Here is a 21,638-nt window from a genome sequence, read left to right on the forward strand (position 1 = left end):
TATCCCTTCTCAGAGAGGTGAAATCTGGGTTTCTTGTCCATTGCTGGTCCTTGAGAGGTGGGAAGAGTAAGCTATTTTGTCATGGATGATGAGGAGAATAAAAACTCATCCATGCTACAGCCATTTTCCTCCTAGGTTCTATGAATATTTAAAGTCAAATCTATTTCACCAATTTAAAGATGAATTGTCTTTGAAAAACTCCAATCTTCTACTTGAAAAGTTAATATCACAATCATAATATTAATCTTATTCTATAAAACTCATAACTCTGTCCTTATGCTAGCAGAAATTTGCTCTCCCCCTGCTCTAAGACATGGTACAAATCTTCTTACATTAACAATGAAGGGTACAAACATACATCACATTTCTCAATCATTAGTTTTTTGTTTGACTAGAGGGGAAAATGTCTACCTCACCGCAAACGTAATAACATATCAAATAACACATATATTACATCAGTTTCATGTAATCCCAATCCATTCACTATTGTTTTAAATAACTTCTCATCTCTGGGGGCCAAATCCCACACACCCACTCCACTGCCTCTGTTCTTTTCTAGTATTTGAAGATGCTGTCTGTTCTTTCGGGTTTCCCTTTCCAGACTTAATGTTTTCTGACTCAACTGTTCCTCAGACTATCATCCTGGCCATCTTCCTCTTTCTAAATTCCAGTAAGTCAATGACTCCTGTAAATATGGCAATAGGACACCACACATGTATCTAATCAATGGGGCTAAAGGCTTCTTTTGTTCTGAGTGCTTTCTTTCACTGATGCAACCTAAGGTGAAGCAGCTTTTTTGTGTAACTATGTCATTTTTTTCACTTGCTGAATTTGTACCTATTAGAAATCATAGAGTCATTCGGGCATGAACTTCTATTATTAAGTCAGATATCACTGATCCTATGCAACTGTAAATTTGAAGTAGATTCAGCAAGCTCACCTTTATTTATTTATTTAATGATGCCAGCTGATAACAAACATTTACGGAGCAGACAGTCTTCCACAAGCCAATATTCATTAGGAGTGCAAGCTCACTTTTAGGACCTTACATTTATGCATCCTTAGCCCCTTTATTTTAACTTGTCAATGCCGTCACAAATCCTGATTCTAATACAAAGTATTACAGCAATAACTCTTGGTTTAGTTTCGTGCAAAAACTGGAATGTCATTCTTTTCATACCTTCATGAAAACATTAATTAAAATATTAAAAGTAGCACAGGGTTAACTAGAGATTTCTGGGCATAACAATAGGAATTTCCTTTTAGTTTAAAAATGATACATTTTAAGGTTCTTTTTAGTGATGCATCAACCAGTTGTTCAACCAGGTTTGAACACACCTAATTCTGCCCATGTCTTAACCAGGGATCGCAACTTGTCAGTTGAATTCAAAAGATGTTTTTGACTTAAGTAATTCAGGCATGTCATGCATTCTTCATTTAGCCATAATTCGTACCTTTCAGTCTTAGACTAGCTTAATAATGTATGTTACCTATTTACCTAGACTCTTCAGACATTTGTAGCCCTATCTGAATCATTCCACTTAGGGTAAAGAAACCTTAAAAGAATGTCATCACCATGCTAAAAATGAGGGAAAAAAAAAAACCCAGACATCTACAAAATCATAAAATTTCTGGAATCCATGAAACAGCCAGGGTCAAAAGACAGAAGAGGCACCGTTCTCAAGCTCTTTTCTAAGCCTCCACTGGGTGTTCATGAAAAAGATTGGGGGCAGGACAAGAGAACAGAGAAATTGCCCCCCTTGGTGATGAAAACAGGTACAAAACTTCTCTTATTTGAAGCAAAGCCATCTGCCTCTAGTGGACAGGCAAGGAGACCTGTCTGGCTCAGGAGCCTGTGGAGATACAAAGAGAGGTCTACAAGCATTGGGAAGCGCTAGAAACTCTCTCCATGCAAGAACACCCTCATAGATACCAGGCAGAGCTGGTCTGCCCTGGTGGGGGGATGAGTGGGTATGAGTGCTGAGATAGTCCCATCCCAGAGGGCAGGTGCAAGAGTCCTCCTGAGTGTGAGGCTGTACCAGAACTGAGAACCCCTTCCCCTACCTCACCAGGAGCCTAGCAGCAAGTAGCAAACCACAGGTGATCACTGCATGGGGAGGAGCAAGATTGTGGAGAGAGACAAGCCCCAGGTCCTGGGAGTGCAGGCTCACAGGGCCTGTTCAAAACTGAGAGCAGGACAGAAACACTGAGGAAAGCCCTCAGGCACCTCAGACCCCAGAGGAAGCACAGGCTAACAGCAGCTCACCCCCGGAGGATGCGAAGTCTATGGTACACTGAAGGCAACTAGAGCAAAACAGAACTCAAATGCAGCTCAACTACTGACCACGGTGACATATTCCCAACATTAAAGCCTGACGGATGTGTGTCTATTCAGGCCACAAATACAACTGACCTCTGTCTTCATTGTTTTCTCTACACCTAGCGTCTAGCATTCAACCCCAAGTTATGACACACACATAAAACCAAGAAACACAATCCATTGTCAAGAGGCAAAGCAATCCACAGAAACAAACTTAGAGATGATCCAGATGGTGGAGCTATTAGATAAGGACAAGAATGTAACTATGATTAAGAGGTTAAAGACATGCTAAACGTTTGTCAAACGTTTGTTTTCAGCTGTATTTAATCAGTTGACTGCTTAGCAAAGATCTTGGGGAGATGGGTGGAGGCAAAAGAAATTTAAGTATCAGAAGAGGGGTCTTCAGTGTTCTTTTAAATTTTAAATTATATAATTCCTTTAAGTTGCAACTGCTCAACATTTTACGATTGTTCTCTTCTTTTCTTAAGTAACCATGAATGTTTCAGGGACTATTATTTGTTTTCTTATAGAAGAAATATGTACATTTTGCAAAGAGATGCTTTGTAGTTTCAATAAATAGTATAAATATTTAGTATATTTAATTGTAAAACTGCTAATTGATAGACACCATATCATTGTTCCCATGTAGGGAGCAATAAGAATATTTCAACTGAGATATAACATAGGTTTTCTGTACCTGGCATACAGCTTCATTGCCTAATTAATAGCTTTTTCCCGTTAATTAAAAAAATATGCCTTTAAATGTTGTTTCAGGAGGGAAGATCTATAGGTAAAACCCTAATTACTGTCAAGGAAAACATAATTTTCTGGCCAACTTAATATAACCACACAGTTCAACATTCATGTAAGTTGTGTACAAAAGCAGAACTGTACTGTAATATTGAGAAGGAAAGTTTTGGTCAAGCTGGTGCCTCTGGATTTTGACTGTAGTTACATAAACATTGACATTATGTGACTAATGGCCGGGAAAACAGCTACTCACACCAAAAGTTCAGGGTTGGCGCTGTTCACTTACCGGCCTAGTGAGACAGCTTACTATAATTCTCTCAGTGATTTGAATTGTGAGGCTTCAGAGCCAGCGGGGGAAGAAGATTTGGGCAACTAAGCCATGATCTTCTCTACCAGCTCACGTGTGCCTGATAGCTCCTAAATTAATAGAGCTAGGATTTCAGACTATAGGGCTACATCTCAAAAAGCACTTATCGATGGAGAGAATGATACATTGACTTTCATGTGTCAAGGTACATAAGACTGCCCACAGATTATTTCCTGATGGGAGATTTTTGATTGGCGCGCGGTTAAAGGGGCTGACACAGGGTCACCCTTTACCTAGAAGTAAGGGGTGTGTGTGTAAGGAAGTGCAAACAAAAGGGAATTGAGAGACACTAACAAAAACCAAACTATTTTAGGATTTTACCTTGAGTTGGTCCTTTGTGTGCTGAAGAGTCTTTCGTTCTCAGATTTAGGTTAGAAGTATTGAAATTATTAGAAAACACAGAGATGTGTGAATTAGTACATTTTCATATTTTTGTGTATAGTATAGAGAAAACTCCCATTTTAAAGACTGGAGTTAGAAATTTTTTAAAAAAGGGAACTGATTTATGATCTGCTAAAAAGTGGTTGACGAGTATATATTTTTACAAGTTCTATATAGAGAAGTATGCAATAGTGTCTATAAAAATATCTAACCTGGGTCAAGAATTCTTTTTATGCATGTTTTTCCCGCTCATATGCTAAATTTGCACTCAGCAGTTTAAAAATTTTCATTATCCAGTTTGATTCGAATAACAGGACATGAAGTAGGTAGAACAGACATTATGAGCCTTTTTTTCCAGGTGTGGGTCAAATAGGCTAAGTGACCTTGTTAAGTTACACATAGCTAGTACATGTGAGGACTAGGCATAAGACCCACATCTACTGTTTACTGTTTTTAAGCCCAAATGCATTTCTACTACAAGGCATGGACCATAGCAAAATGTGCTATACATGTTTTTATTCGTTTAATTACATCTAAGATTATGAGACACGAGATGCTTAGAGAATAATAGAAATTCTTTCCTTCCTTGTCAAACTCTTAACTGTCACCTGCATTTGACCACATTTAATTCACAACCCATGGTAAGCTTATAACGAGACCTAAAGAATTAAATCAGTCATCTGAAAAATAAGATACAAGCTCCAAATATGCCTACCTCACAGACATGTTATCTGTGCGTATTAATGAAGAGTCAAGATACAAATCAAGATACAATGCCAAATAGTTACTTAATTTTATTTCTCTGATGATTCACCAATCTAATAGTTCAATTATAATCATTTCCTTATTTGACTAACTTCACATGCTCAATATCTGTCCTAGAGTACTTTACTTCCTTCGGCCTGTTTGTATCTTCTACTGTATAATCCTCTCCCTTTTCTGAACAAAATGAAGGCTAACAGCTGGTTTTATGGAGGTAAGTATTGACTTCATATATCTCTCCTTTTTGAAAACAGGTAAAAATCATGAAATATTAAGGTTTGAAGGTTCATCTGGTCTAAGTGACAATCCACTTCAGGAGTCTCCTTATCTTTGTCCCTGTCAAGTGATGCTATTCCCATGTTTAAATATGTCCCATGATGAGAAGCTTACTCCACAGCCGTTTATAAATTTGAACTTTTCCCTTAGATTTTGCATTCTTTGAAAAAAAATTTTCTCCCTGTCTTCTTTTACCCTTTGTTCATAGTCCTACCCTTAGGATAACGTATAAGTCTTTTCTGTTCCCACATGCTGTATCTTCACCTTTGTACTTAGATGTAATACATACCTTCTCTGCTCCAAACCAAACAGCAGTCACTTCTTCAAACGTTGGTCATATAGCTTAAAGTCTCTTTTTTTTTTGGTTTGTTTATTCTCCTCTAGACATAGTGCTCTTGATTTCCAGAGCTCTTCTCTGGGCTGTAAAATCGAGCTATAAAATGAGCCAGGATAAAGACAGCCCTTTGGATTTAAGGGACATATATATCTGAGTTTTCTAAAGGGGAGTGGTGGGTCCCTTGAGATCATGGTGGGAGGAAAGGTCAAACAAAGGAGGGGGTCTACTCTTCTAATTTAGGCATTCTTTGGTTCTAGTGACTGGGATGGAAGAGGACGTGAAGAGGTATACTGAAAATAAATCCCAATTAAGCTTAGAGAGGTACAGAGAGGTACGAAAGTTCTTGGAAACCTAGAGGCTTATAAATATGCTTACTGAAAAAACTGTAGTATATGTAGGGCTAATTCTAGAGCCTGAGTATCTAAATACCTAGCTTATCCATCAAGATCTAATTTAGCCTCTGCAAGAAATATGTTTGTCTTTAATATGAAAGTGATAAATCATGTCATTGCTCAAAATTCTAAGGTATGTGTATACCAGGCATGCCCAAACCTGAATTGTGACTTTGAAGCTTTCAAATGGCAGCATTTAGAACCCCAGTTCAGCTTGCGGAAAACCATGGAAATATTTTGGTTTGGCTTGAAGCCTTCTTTACATCTTCCAGGTCACTGAGTGCAAAAGAAAAAAAAACCCAACACTGTACATATTTTTGAAGCACAGGTTCATTTTCTCCCCCTGCAAAGCTGAAATTGGATTATTTGAGTTTGTCCAAGGAACCTAGTTTGTTCTATGACAGGAGACTGACGATCCTGGAAAATACTTTTTAGACTGATTTCAAACATGTGACTGATTATCAAGGAGGTCTTTCCAGAAACTGAAAGATGACTGCAAAGGAGCTTTTCCTTCTCAACACTTTTTCTAGCATTAGGGCTGGGCCTTCTCTTTATGCTGTTGAAAGTTTAGTCAGTCTGCAAACATTGTCCAACTGTAGTTTTGCCTTTGCAAAAAGACTCCCAAAGCTTCTTGCCTGTAATGAATAAGGGGGTATCCAGGTATTGAAAATTGAGTTCCAGTGCTGGTTTTGCTTTTATCCCAAAGATGACTTTAACCTATCAAATTTTTAGTTTTAACACTTCTTGATTATGGATTATAATTCCTGTTTTGCCTACAACCCACAGATGCTGTTAGTACCAGTAGAGATAATGTATGTACGTGAAAGCATTTAAAATAAATCCGTTTATAAAAATGGGAAATTGGTACCATACATCCAGGGCTCCTAGGGCAGAAGTAAGGGCAGAGCCTGTATGGAGAAGACCTTCAGTTGGGTTTGCACTGAGATTGCTTCTCCTTTTCTTTCATTACACACACACACACACACACACACACACAGGCACATGTGTGCAAATACAGTTTCTATTAGAAGCCTGCATTCATAGCTGACATTCTAGAGGTTAGGACTTGCATTCTTTTCCTTCAAACCAATCCTGACCACTTTATAGATACTGGGGAAAGGCAGGGGCTCCAGAAACTAGTAATTCCTAGGCGTCCAGATAATCTTCAGGTTCCCCTTTATATAGAGAATCCCTCAGGGACCAAGTTTGTCTGGCCCTCTTTTTCCTTTACTCTTAGTTTATAGCTTGAGAAACGTGCTTAGCTGTTCAGCTGGCCAAGAAGGGCTTTTACTTGTCAATAGACTAGGTTATTACTCGATACTATGATTTAAGAGGTACTCTGGGGGTAATAAACCAAAGCACCTTGTTTGGGAGCTTGTCTTGCTGCCTTTAAGGACACTCTTTGAGACTAATTTTTTTTGTGACTCAACAGAGTTCTCTCCAAATTCTATTTTTAAAATGCAGACATCTCTTTGGAAAGACAAAGGTAAACTTGTTTTGGCCAGTAGTGGGAGGGAGTAGGCAGAAAAAGAAAAACTGGAAAGGAAAAGTATGGATGCTTGAGACAATATTTTCCTTCTTTGTCACAGTTCTATCTCAGACTGACCTGGTCTCAGGTCATCCAATGCAAAGCACATGCTAGTAAATACCTAATATGGACTTAAAACTCTGGGGTGGGAGGAGTGAGTAAGACCTAGTCTGGGAAATCCTCTAAATTGCCCTTCATCCAGGAGACTTCATCTGACTCATTGTAAACTTTTAACGAAATTTCTTTGTCTTCTGTCCTCTTGGCCCAGTTAGCTGGCTTTATACTGGGTTATATATTAGTTAATCATTATGTAGCACCTGATGACTCAGTTAGGCATTTTGAATAATAAGGGAATAAAGCAGACTGAACCAAGTGAGCACATGTAATTAACTTATTGGCTCTCTAAATCTGCACTGGGGTCTCCAATATTGCAGGCTAAACTAATGGGGATACGTGTGCCACAATGGGTGATACAATTAACTCTGAAGTGAATTTTAATGCCCAGCACTCTTTCCTTGTGCTGCCTTCCCAGACCTTCCCTCACCCTGCCCCCTTTGGCTCTTTCCTCCTGACCAGTCTGTTGCTAATTCCCATTGGTGAACACATTTTATTCAAAAGCATAGATGAAGACATACTCATTAAATATTCAGGCAAGTCAAATCTTGAAGGAAGAGCTAACAAAATAAGTGACAAAATTATCTCCACTATTGAATCCAACAAGATGACATTTTAAAAAGGATAAAATATAATTTGCATTTGGATTATAAAACATGCTCACAAGGACAGGATGAGGGAAGATGTGACTTGCTAGCAGTTCATGTCAAAAAACACCTGAAGGTTTTAACAGGTCGTGAGAAGCAACCATGAGAGAAACAAAGGCAGGATTAGACTCCCTGTAGATGTAACAAGGTTTGGGTCGTGAGCAGTCACAATTAGTGACACTCTGAGACCATCAAACAAGTATTGTGCTTCACATTGGGTCCTTTAGGACAGATACTGGTAAACTAGAATATATTCAGGGAAAGATTCATTGATGGGGGGGTGACATAAACAAGATGGTGAAGTAGGAGCCCATGGACCCTCCTTATCCCCACAAACACACCAATTCAGCAGCAATTCACAAATAATTTCTCTCTGTGAGAAATTCAGAAATTCAGAATTTCTAAATTCTTCTACTTGGAAGGCTCCTACCCCCTGGGCAAACACAAAACCAGACTCACTGAAGCCAATAGAGAGGCTTGGGACACCCTCCCACTGGGGTCCCTGTCCCCAGCACAGCCATATAATCTGGGAGAGACATTTTAGCTCCAAGCTCCTCCCAGGAGAGGGAAGGCATTGTCCTGTACATTCAGCACCCCAGCTTTACTGAGGGGGACAACCTAGAAGATTGGCTTCTTCTGTCTTGCTAGTCCTGGAACTCTGACAGGTCTGGCATAATCTAGCTCCATAGGGGAGAATAAAGATGGCAGCTTGAGCTAGTGGATGCAATAGAGCCTTCTCCCTGCTCAACAGGGAGTGAATAGGATGAAAAATCCGAGCTCTCAGCTGTACCCTGAGGAGGGAAAAAGTTGAAGCATGTGTCCAGTATTCCAACTTTTCCAGGGTTTCCCAAAGAACTAACTTGTACCAGTCTTGTCAGTCTTGGAGGTCTGATGGGTTTGGCACAGTCTAGTTGTCTGGGGGAGAATGGAGATGGGATTTGGGCAGGTAGATGTCATAGCTCTTCTCCCTGGCTTAGCACAGAATGAGCAGGAGAAAAACAACCCCAGCTCTCAGCTTCCCCCAGGGGAGGACAAGAGTTGATACATGCACCGGGCAGCTCAACTTCTCTGGGGCTCCTCAGGGAACTGGCATATATCTGTTCTCCCACCAAAGGCACATGTTGTCTCTATATGGGTGCTACCCACATAAAAAGACCCCTTCAAGACCTCAATAGGTGACTGTTTCACCTAAATTTATAGAGGCAAAGACAGTTAAGCACAATGGAAAGGCAGAGGAATTGCTCTCAATTGAAAGATCAAGAGAAAACACCTGAAAAAATAAATAATGAAACAGAAATAAACAGTTTACCAGATAAAGAATTCAAAGCATTGGTAATAGGAGTGTTAACTAAATTAGGGGAAAGAAGTGATGAACTCAATGAACATTTTAACAAGGAACTAGAAAATATAAAAAAGACCCAATCAGAAACAAAGAGTTCAATAAATGAAATAAAAAAACACACTAGAAAAAACTGAATAGCAGACTAAGAGGTACAGAAGAATGCATAGGTGATCTGGAAGATAGAGAAATGGAAATCATCCAATCAGAACAGCAAAAAGAAAAACAAGTTTAAAAAAATGAAAACATTTTAAGAGGTCTCTGAGGTAACATTAAGCACATCAACATTCACAATATAGGGGTCTCAGGAGGAGAAGAGAGAGAGAAGGGGATCAAAAATGTATTTGAGGAAGTTATGGCTGAAAACTTCCCAAACCTGAGGAAGGAAACAGGTATCCAAGTGTAGGAAGCACAGAGGGGCCCAGACGTGATGAACCGAAACAGACCCACAGCAACGCATATCATAATTAAAATGGCAAAAGTTAAATATAAAGAGAGAATTATAAAGGCAAAAAGAGGAAAACAAACAATCATATACATGGGAATCCTCAGAAGGCTATCAGCTGATTTCTCTGCAGAAATTGTGCAGGCCAGAGGAGAGTGGCATGATATATTCAAAGTGCTGAAAGGGAAAAAAGCTGCAACCTAGTATAATCTACACAGTAAAGGAACCCTTGTACACTGTTGATGGGAATGTAAATTGGTGGAGCCACTATGGAAAATAGTACGGAGATTCCTTAAAAAACTAAAAATAGAAATACCATATGATCCAGCAATTCCACTCCTGGGTATATATCCAAAGAAAACAAAAACACTAATTCAGAAAGATACATGCACCCCAATGTTCATAGAAGCATTATTTACAATAGCCAAGACATGGAAGCAAACCAAGTGTCCATCAACAGATGAATGGAAAGAATATATATATATATATATATTTATATATTTTAATGGAATATTACTCAGTCAAAAAAAGAGTAAAATTCTGCCATTTGCAAAAACGTGGATAGATGTAGAGAAATATTATGCTAAGTGAAATAAGTCAGACAGAGAATGACAAATAGTGTATGATATCACTTATATGTGGAACTTAAAAAAATAAACAAATGTATATTGCAAAACAGAAACAGGCTCACAGATATAGAAAACAAGCTAGTGGTTACCAATGGGAAGAGGGAAAGGGGGCCAAGAAAGGGGTGGGATTAAGAGATCCGAACTACTATGCATAAAATAGGTAAACAACAAGGATATATTGTACAGCAGTTGGAATTATAGCCATTATTTTGTAATAATTTTTAATGGAGTATAATTTATAAAAATATTGAATCACTATGCTGTATACCTGAAACTAACATAATTTTGTAAATCAACTATACTTCAAAAAATCACATAATCATCTCAATAGATGTAGAAAAAGCATTTTGCAAAATTCAGCACCTTTTCATGATAAAAACTTTGAACAAACTAAGAATAGAAGGAATATACCTCAACATAATAAAGACCATATATGACAATCCCAAAACTAATATTATACTCAATAGTGAAAACCTGAAATATTTTCCTCTGAGATCAGAAACAAGGCAAGAATGCCCACTCTCACCGCTTCTATTCAACATAATACTGGAAGTCCTAACCAGAGCAATTATGTTGAACAAAGAAATAAAAGGCATACAAATCAGGAAGGAAGAAGTAAAATTCTTCTAGTTTGTAGAGAACATGGTCTTATATTAGGAAACCTTAAAGACTCCTTAAAAAACCAGTTACCGCTAATAAACAATTTCAGTAAGTTTTCAGGATACTAAGTCAACATATAAAAATCAGTTGTTTCTACCCACTAACAACAAACTATCTGAAAAGGAAAATAGGAAAGCATTTCTACTTACAATAGCACCAAAAAGAATAAAATATTTAGGAATAAACCTGAAGTAAAAGACTCATTCACTGAAAACTATAAAACATTGATGAGAGAAATTAAGAAGACACAAATGGAAAGTCATCTCATGATGAAAGACTAATATTATTAAAAAGTCCATAGTACCCAAAGCAATCTACAGATCAATGCAATCCTTATCAAAATCTCAATGGGAATGCACAATGGGAAAAGGATTGTCTCTTCAAAAAATGATGTTTCGGAAACTAGATATCCACACACAAAAGAATGAAATTGGACCCTTATATTACACTATACACAAAAATCAACTCAAAATGGGTTAAAGACTTAAATTTATGACTTAAAATTATAAAATTCCTAGAAGAAAACATAGAGGAAAATCTTTATGACATTGCTCTTGGCAATGATTTCATGGATATGACACTAAAACGGAGGTACCCAAAACAAATATAGGCAATTGTGACTACATCAAACTAAAAAGTTTCTGTATAATAAAGGAAAAATCAACAGAGTGGAAAGGCTACCTAGGAATAGGAGAAAGTGTTCACAAATCATATTTCTGATAAGAGGTCAGTCTCCTAAATATATAAGGAATACCTAGAACTCAGTAGCAAATAAATACCTGATCTTAAAAAATGGGCAAAGGGGGCTTCCCTGGTGGCGCAGTGGTTGAGAATCTGCCTGCTAATGCAGGGGACACGGGTTCGAGCCCTGGTCTGGGAGGATCCCACATGCCACGGAGCAACTAGGGCTGTGAGCCACAACTACTGAGCCTGCGCGTCTGGAGCCTGTGCTCCGCAACAAGAGAGGCCGCGACAGTGAGAGGCCCGCGCACCGCGATGAAGAGTGGCCCCCGCTTGCCACAACTAGAGAAAGCCCTCGCACAGAAATGAAGACCCAACACAGCAAAAATAAATTAGTTAATTAACTCCTACCTCCAACATCTTCTTAAAAAATTATAAAAATAATAATAATGTGAGAAATTCATTTAAAAAAATGGGCAAAGGTCTTGAATAGATATTTCTTCAAATAAGATATATAAATGGCCAACAGATAAAGGAAAAGATACTGACACTAATCATCAGGGAAATACAAATCAAAAGCACAGAGCTATCACCTCATAACTGTCAGGATGGTAATTATCAGAAAGACAAGAAATAATTGTTGGTGAAGTTGTGCAGAAATTGAAATTCTTGCACACCGTTGGTGGAATGCAAAATAGTGAAGCAGTTATAAAAAACAGTATGGCAGCTCCTCAAAAAATTAAATACAGAACTATCATATAATCTAGCAATCCCACTTCTACATCCAAAAGAATGAAATCAGGATATTAAAGAAATAAGTGTACTCTCATGTTCATTGCAGTGCTACTCACAATAGCCAAGATGTGGAAACAAGCAAGATGTCCACTGACAGATGAATGGATAAAGAAAATGTGGTACACAATGGAATAGTATTCAACCTTAAAAAAGAAGGAATTCTACAATGTGCAGCAACATGAATGAATCTTTCAGCATTACGCTTGGTGAAATAAGCCAGTCACAGAAAGAAAAATACTGCATTAGTCCACTTATATGCGGTATTTGAGATAGTCAACTGTGTAGAATTGAAGAGTGGATGGTGATTGTCAGGAGTTGGGTGGCAGGTTGAAGAGTTACACATCAAGGGACATGAAGTTTCAGTTAAGCAAGATAAATAAGCTCTAAAGATCCGCTGTACAACATTGTACCTTAGTCAACAATAATAATGTATTGAACACTTAAAATAGTTGAGATGGTGGATCTGATATGAAATGCTTACCACAATAATAAGGTAATATAAAAGAAATTGTATAGCTTTGCTGTCTTCGAATTATGGCAAATGGAACGTGTAGCATTGGGTCATTGGTAACATTTTGCTTGGTAAGTGAAATAGAGAGAGAATTAAGGCTAAAATGTTTAAACCGATCCAATATAAGAAAAGTTTCTATCCTAACATTTAGTTATCCAAAAATGAACTAGTACGTCATGTGACCTAGAGAATTTTGTAACACTAGAGTTTTAAGTGCAGACTGCATGATCATCTGTTACTGTATGGCCATATTGTATGGCATAGAGCAGGTACATGATAACTGTTGGTTAAAGGTTAAATCCATACTAGCCATGCTACAGAAGGAAAGAGTGAGAGGTTGGGCTTGACTAAATTCTAAAATAGGTTGTGCAAGATGTTGATCAATGCCTTCTGAAAAGAATATTCTGTTGTCAAATTACCTTGTGAACCCCTGTGTTAAACAGACTCAGATTCCTTTATTGATGAACCACGCATCTTATATGAGGGCTTCATATATTAAATCATATCTCTCTCTTTCACTCTCCAGATATATATATATATATATCCCCCAAATGAGATATATAAAGTCTATAGAACTTATTTGAGCATAAAACAACTTTTGGCAGGATGCTGACAGGAACATTGTTCTTTAGAACACACGTTTGGGAAACTGGCCTAAATTTGCTTCATTTTTCTTCCAACTCTTAATTCCATTTTAGATTTTCAAAGAGACGGGTGCTATTTGTCCATATGTTTCAACTCAACTTTGTAGTTCTAGCCACCTTTTCCTGGATACTGTGGCTGTTCTACAGAAGTGTACTTATCAGTTTAGTGAAAAATTTATCTCCTCTTCCTCAGCTCTAAAATGTCTTCTTTGGTATGCTCTCATGTTTGAGGACTAATTCACTCATATGTGTAAGTCACAGCACTTGAGATTTTCTTTTCTTTTCTTTTCTTTTTTTTTTTGTGGTACGCGGGCCTCTCACTGTTGTGGCCTCTCCCATTGCGGACACACAGGCTCAGCGGCCATGGCTCATGGGCCCAGCTGCTCCGCGGCATGTGGGTTCTTCCCAGACCAGGGCACGAACCCGTGTCCCCTGCATTGGCAGGTGGATTCTCAACCACTGAGCCACCAGGGAAGCCCTTGAGATTTTCTTTGAGTGCTTTTGTAACACAAAATTATTACCCTTTAGATACCTTCCCAAGACTCCTTATAAGAAGGAAAATTCTCTCTTGGGATGTTTAAACACATGCATCCAAATATATGCAGATTATTTTCCTACTTTATTACAGGTTTGTTGTCAAAAGAGTGGTTATTATCACTAGGTGAAACAGGTAGAGACAAATTTTATATATTGCTTTCTCCAAAGTAAAGGAATCAGAGTGTTTCTAGGTAAACACCATAAAAATCTCCTGTATGAACTGAGAAAAAGGCACATTTCTTTAACAGTATTTTCCAAGCTTAACCTCACTTTTTTTTTTTTTTTTTTTTTGCGGTACGCGGGCCTCTCATTGTTGTGGCCTCTCCCGTTGCGGAGCACAGGCTCTGGACACTCAGGCTCAGCGACCATGGCTCACGGGCCCAGCCACTCCGAGGCATGTGGGGTCTTCCCGGACCAGGGCATGAACCCGCGTCCCCTGCATTGGCAGGCGGACTCTCAACCACTGCGCCACCAGGGAAGCCCCAACCTCACGTTTTAACAACCCCAGATGACTTATGTTTCTGGCTTTCTTGTTTGTTGGTTAGCTTTCCATGTTTGAATTCACAGAAATGAAAGATGGAAAAACCCCCCACAGGTCACCCAGTTCATTTCTCTAAAGAAATTAACAGATAAATCTCATAATGCTGTCACATAAAGGAGTCTGGTGTGCAGTGGGGAACTACATTTTAAAATCAGAAAAATTGGGGCCAATTTCAATCCTAGGATGAATTTAAAGCCTGCCAAGAGGTTTCCATATCCTCCCTCTGCTTTATGTGTGTGTGTGTGTGTGTGTGTGTGTGTGTGTGTGTACATATTGATAGACTGAGCAATTGAGCCATGACACATTCTGACTGTTTAACAGTGAGGCAGCAGGAGAAGGGAAGATAAGAAACAAGTAGTCATAAGACTGAAAAATGTCAGTGTCAGGGGAAAGGGGCTAAGGCCTTTATGCCCTCGCATTGACCAGTTTTGGAATGTGGACTGTTTCTAGAAAGGGGCAAGCTGCTCTTTTCAGCTCAGGGCAATTTTAGGAGAGAGACTCAACTACCTGCAAGCCATCAGCTGCCAGCATCTGAGGGAATGAGTGCCTCAGCCCTGAAGAAGGGATCTGGCGACAGCACTGCAGCATCAGTTATAGTCCACACTTGCACTGTTACATCTACTTGCTTCAAGCAATATGTTCTGGGAACAGCTTCTCCAGGATTTTGGTTGATCCCTTTTCCAGGAAAAATTTACAATAGATAGATTCTAGTCACACTTTCCTGGATACTATGGCTGTTTTATAGAAATGTATTTCCCAGTTTTAGTATAACAACTATCTCCTCTTTCCCAGCTTTGTAATTTCTCCTCTGGTATATTCACATCTTTGAAGTATTATTCGCTGCTGGAGCAAGTTAGTATACTTGTGAAAGTTAGTGTAGTGAAGGCTACAGCCCCCCGCTTCTGCAGCTGGTCACAAGGCCACTACTAATACTCGTATTCCTCTTTAGCAGCCCATTCTAGATTCCCTCACTCTTAGTTAACACATCTGGTGGTCTAGGTGTCTAAGTTGGTAAGGGAAATAGACCCTCATTGCTGAGAGTGTGAGCTGATCACCGTGCCCTTCTCAGACCATGGCTGATATACTTGTCCATTTACTGTTACGGATGGGCAGAGAAATATCAAGATCTATTACAATGGCTTACCTGGCTAGCAAATGTGTTTTTCCCTTCTTAGATTCAGAAGCCCTATCTTCTCCTGATGAATAAGCTCGACCATCCCCTTTAGGAAAGATGACTCTTTTACTTGCTAAATGTTCTTTTATCATGAAAAGCCTGAAGTGACCAGGGAGCAGCTAGAACTTAAATGGGACTCTTCCAACGTGCCTGGTGAAATTGTTCTCTCTGTATGAACCAGGATTTCCAGGCCCACAGATATTAGAATTTTAAGGATAGAAAATAGAAATTCCTCAGGTGAGTTACAAAATATGATACATAGAGCAACTCCTGCTTTCATACCTTAGTTCTCAAACCCATGTATTCTTCCTATTGGAAACATGCCACTATATAATGCTTGGTAGTTTAGGGTATATAACACATCCTGCATAAAGGTGCCCCATTCTTTTAGGGAAAGCAGAGTAGATTACTATGTTCTGGTCTGAATTAACTTCAATTGCCAGGGATTCTTACTGGGAGAGGGGTCATGGAAGCAGGTTTATCTGGTGATAGAGAGGTAACAATGTCTGGGTTCCAGAGAAGGACCATCTAGGATGTAATAGAACCCTAATTCACAAATAAAAAACCAGAGGCAATCTAGGCAGTTTCAGGGTTCCAAATCAAAATGAGTTTAGGAAGGAATTTACTCTCATTAGAGTTCTGCATTATGACAAGGAGCTAGGCCAGATCAGTAGGCTTGAGAAACTGAAGGAAAGTCTACTAATGATGGATAATCAAGGCACTCAAGAATTCGGGTGTAGAACATCAGATCACTTGCAGATATCTATTATTAAAAATGTAGATGTATAGATGAAAATAGTGCTTGAACATACTACAACTACTGCTATATAATCATATAACTTTAACTGCATTCTAATGTGGATATTTTATTATTACATAAAAGTATTGGTGTAAGAATTCCAAACCCAGTTGAGCATCAAAGCTAAGTTCATGATTTTCCTTAAATCAGAATGAACTTCCCTGGCCTAATCTTCTGAAACTGCATGCTCTGTCAGCATAGGTAGAAGAGAGGAAGAATGGAGTGAGTACAAACTGGCCAGTACTATCAGTAGTTTTTGGTTATAAGTCCTGCTGGCTGCCTTCAAGAGGGACTCTCCTGTTATTTCTTAATATCCAGAGTAGAGTGCATTACAATAATAGTAATAGTACAATAGAAAACAACAGTAGAAATAGCTAACACTTATTAAGCACTTACCATATGTTAGACAGTGTTTTGTGCACTTTATATATAATCATTTATTTAATGTTTACAACTCTATGGTGGGAACTAGAATTATCTTTTTTACAGACAAGGAAACTGAGGCCCAGCAAGGTTAATTAACCAAGAATTTCACAGTTCATAGTGGTAGAACTGGGAGGCCTACTTTCAAAGTCCTTGTTCTCAAATGCTATGCCAAAATCCTAAATTGCTTTTATGGGAAGGGAGCAGAGCATCCTGGCTGTGTTTAAACACTCTTTGGTTCCCAGGATGTACTACTCCATGAAAGGCCTTACCAAGATCATGAATGGGGAAAAAAAATAAGACCTGTGACCTATCACTTCATGTGTCTTAGCTCTAGACAAACCAGAATATTTCAAGAAAGAAATAGAACTGAGAAGGTAGATAAAATTCTGACTGAGGTGGAAACTATATTAAAAATAGCTTCATCAGATGGGGAAGTGGGAGATTGTTACACATATATGGATCATTTATAAATAACCCTTTAAAAAATTGGCTTAAGGAATTAGATTTTATGAGGTCAGGACAAGTGAATTTCTCAAAAGAATAGAATTACCTGCCCTTGCAATAGTCATTTAGTCTCTAAGCTCTCAAATTACTCAGTGTAAAAGAAGGGAGTTGAATTAGGTTATTGCTGAACTCCTTGCCAGCTCAAAAACTATGAATCTAATGTTGTATAATAAATAAAACAAGAGGTCTGGAGCTGAAGGACCCTGGTCTCCCAATTTACTATCTGAATGTCTGTCATAGGTCTGGTTCCTGGGAAACAAACTTTAAGACTTGGAAGTCTGTATACAGATGGTTTATTGGGGAGTACTCTTGAGTATAACAGGAGAGGGGAGAGGGAGGTAGGAGCAGGCAGAGTGAGCATTTGAACTCTTATGCAATTGCAGTAAATGCTTCAGCCAAGTCTATGGGAGACTCTGAGGCTGGGATGACCGTTTGGAGTGGTTGTGCCTGATAATGGACTTTAGGCCAATAATAAGTCTCAGGGATGGGGCTTACATTCTTTCTGGAAACAAATAAAGAAGCAGACAAAACATATAAAGCAATGGTTTTCAAGGCGTTGGACATCAAGCAATGAAAGAGAGTGATCCCTAGGAGATGGGAAACAAATGAAATGAGTCCTATGATTGCCACAGCTTTTTTTTTTTTTTTGCGGTATGCGGGCCTCTCACTGTTGTGGCCTCTCCCTTTGTGGAGCACAGGCTCCGGATGCACAGGCTCAGCGGCCATGGCTCAGGGGCCCAGCCGCTCCGCGGCATGTGGGATCTTCCCGGACCGGGGCACGAACCCGTGACCCCTGCATCGGCAGGCGGATTCTCAACCACTGCGCCACCAGGGAAGCCCCCACAGCTTTTTATCTTAAGAGAATTTCCAGGCCATGGTTCAGGGAGGTGGGACCAAGATGGAATCTAGTGGACATTATGAGGTGAAATGGAGCTGTAAGTCCTGGGAGAATATGGTGGTTATAGTTCACATGACAAAATACTGGAGAGGAGAGAGTGTCTCTGGATATCTGTGGAGAGAACCCCTCATGTAGGCAGCAGAAAACTGATTGGCACGTACATGTGGGGAAATGAACATCCAAGTAGAACAGAGGGGACAGTGATTGGCATTAACTCAGGGCTGGGATTATTGCCTCTTCCTACCACACAATCTTGGGATATTGGGTGCAGTATTAAGAAGGTCTTGTCTCAGTGTGGGGGAAATAATTGTCCCTAGACTAAATGCTGCATTGGTCTCACTTTAAAAACAAAACTTAAAATGATCAAGCTTTTCCCAAGTGATTTAACTGCATCCTAGAACAAAGTTCAAGAATACTTACAGAAATACAGGGATATCTAGCACACAAAAAGGTACAGTTTGCAATGTGTGGTGTCAAATAAGAGATTAACAGGAGTTCAAAGAAGTAGGAAATTATGATCCATAAAAAGTAGAATAATTAATCAAAATCACCCTGGAAGTGAATCAGTTATTGAAATTAGCGGATAAGGACATTAAAATAGTTATCATAGCAGCATCCAAGATGTTAAAAATGTTGAGACATGGAGAATATGAAAACACCCATATCAAACTTCTGGAGATGAAAACTATAATGACTGAGATGAAAAATACACTGAATGGGATTAACAGTAAATTAGATATTGCTGAAGATAAAGTTAGTAAACTCGTAAATACGTTAAAAGAAACTGTCAAAAATGAAACACACAGAGAAAAAACAACTTATAAAAATGAAAAGAAAATCAGGAAGCTATGGAACAACTTCAAGTGACCTAATTTGCATGTCCTTGTAGTCTCCAAAGGAGAAGAGGAGCGAGGGAGGGAAAATATTTGAAGAAATAATGAGTGAAAATTGTCTAAACTTAATTCATTTCAAGAAGCTCAGTAAACTCCAAGAACAAGAAAAATAAGGAAAACCACACCAAGATGCATCATAAGCAATTTAGTCAAAACCAATGATAAAGAGCAAAACCTTAGAAGCAGCCAGAGATAAAAGACACAGTGCATACAAAGATATAAAGATAAGAATGGCAACAGATTTTATATCAGAAACATTGTAAGCTAGAGGAACAATATCTTAAAGGAATTAGAAGAAAAAACTGGCAGCATAGGTTTTAATATAGAGTGAAAATATCTTTCAAATATGAAGGCAAATTTTTAAAACTTAAAGAATCCAGCAGACCTGCACTATGAGAAATGTTAAAGGAATTCCTTCAGACAGGAAGAAAATGACACCAGATGGAAATATGGATTCACAAAAGAATGAGGTCACTGGAAATGGAAATTACATGGGTAAACGTATGAGATATTTTTATATTATCTAAACCTTTTCGAAAATAATTGACTGCTTAAAACAAAAGTAATAAAAAATATTGTAGGATCTATAACATAGGTAGAAGTAAAATAATAATCACACTGTTTAGACTCTTTACATATGAGATTATTGAGATAGGTTTAAGTCTGTCATCTTGCCATTTGTTTTCAGTTTGTCCCTTTTGTTATTTTGCTCCCCTTTTCCTCTATTTTTTTTCTTCCTTTTGGATTACTTGACCTTGATGCAAAAGAGATGGGAAACAAATAAGTTAAGCCCTACAATTGTCCCAACCTCTTAGAGAGTTTTCAGGCCATGGGACAGAAAATGAAACCCAGAGAGAATGTTATGGCCTTCCTAACTGCTGCCAGTATATCTGGTGACCATGTGAATAATGCCTCAGTTTGAGTGGTATGCCACTGCATTTACTACAGTGTCTTCAGAAAGTTACATCTCTGAGTTTCAGTTTTACCATCTAATATGTATTACTCATCTTCTGCATTTTTCTAAAATCTAATGAGTTACTGCATGCAATAGAGCTTAGAAAATTGTAGAACACCCATCATTATATCAATACGATGATGGCTTAAATTATATGACACACATTATTGTGATGAATGTAACAGTTTCAGAATTGGCTGATCACTCCCAGGAATGACTAGTCAGTCTGGTTTTTTAGCTTTCATTGAATACCCTTTGTGAACAGACAAAGCACCAAGGCTATAGAGAGAAAAGAAATTGTAGTTACAGTGGCTGTGCTCAAAGAATTTACCATAATGTTAGACAAACAAATATACATAAAAAGAAATTTAATCAAAACATGAATTGAATAATATCATTGTACTTGAATCCTTACATACATTCTTTTTTTAATTTTTATTTGTGTTGAAGTATAGTTGATTAACAATGTTGTGCAAGTCTCTGCTGTATAGCAAAGTGACTTTAAATACATTCTTGAAGTGCTGGATACTGGCTTGAGTAGTGTGATGGGAGCTGGGTGGACTTAACCATCACTGATTTCATAAAGTACTTGAATCTTAAGCTGGGTTTTGAAGGCATAGAAAGATGCTACACTAAAGAGATGAAGGCAGTGGGCCTACCAGAAGGAAAGGATGTAGGGGTGGACATGCACCAGTCCTCATGACAGAGGTGAACAAGGTCTGAAATGGGATTGAGAAATCCGGGGCTCTGTCCCTAACTACCAAGCAGGAGACTCTGGAGCCTCCTCATTGGCAAACCAGGCTTAAGGGAGCTCTAGCATTTTGTATGGCCCTAAAATTCCATGATCGAATCTTGTAAAAATGTCTGGTCATTTTGAAAGCACACATATTTTCTTGGGTCAAGTAAGAGTCAAGACTGTAGCATCTTACGATATGATAGCATTCAGGTGAGGGTGATGAGCCAAGGTACAGAGTCTGGAATCCACATGGAAGGAATTTAGGAGTCATTTAGAGTTTGGGAGCAGGGGACTTCCCTGGCGGTCCAGTGGTTAAGACTGTGCACTTCCAATGCAAGGGGCGCGGGTTCAATCCCTGGTGGAGGAGCTAAGATCCCACATGCTGCACAGTGGCCAAGGAAAAGAGTTTGGGAGCAGGAAAATCATATGACTGATCATCTATGATGTTTGAAAATCCTGGAAAACATATAATAGGAAGCAGAGATTCACTGATCTCAAGGTAGAGAGAGTCTAGACAAGTTATGGGTGAGTGAGTGTCTTCTAAGACTTGTTCTTCCTATGCACATATGCTTCTAATCAACATTAGAACACGATTAG

At 38.7% G+C, this 21,638-nt stretch overlaps 1 protein-coding gene across 1 annotated transcript in view; it reads left to right on the top strand.

The window, feature by feature from the left end:
• The window catches only part of PDE6H (phosphodiesterase 6H), a 161,859-nt gene that overhangs the window by 39,310 nt on the left and 100,911 nt on the right, over positions 1-21,638 (top strand). The window lies entirely within an intron of this gene.

The sequence above is a fragment of the Kogia breviceps genome, chromosome 12 (genome assembly GCF_026419965.1).
Source record: "Kogia breviceps isolate mKogBre1 chromosome 12, mKogBre1 haplotype 1, whole genome shotgun sequence".
NCBI classification, from domain to species: Eukaryota; Metazoa; Chordata; class Mammalia; order Artiodactyla; family Physeteridae; genus Kogia; species Kogia breviceps.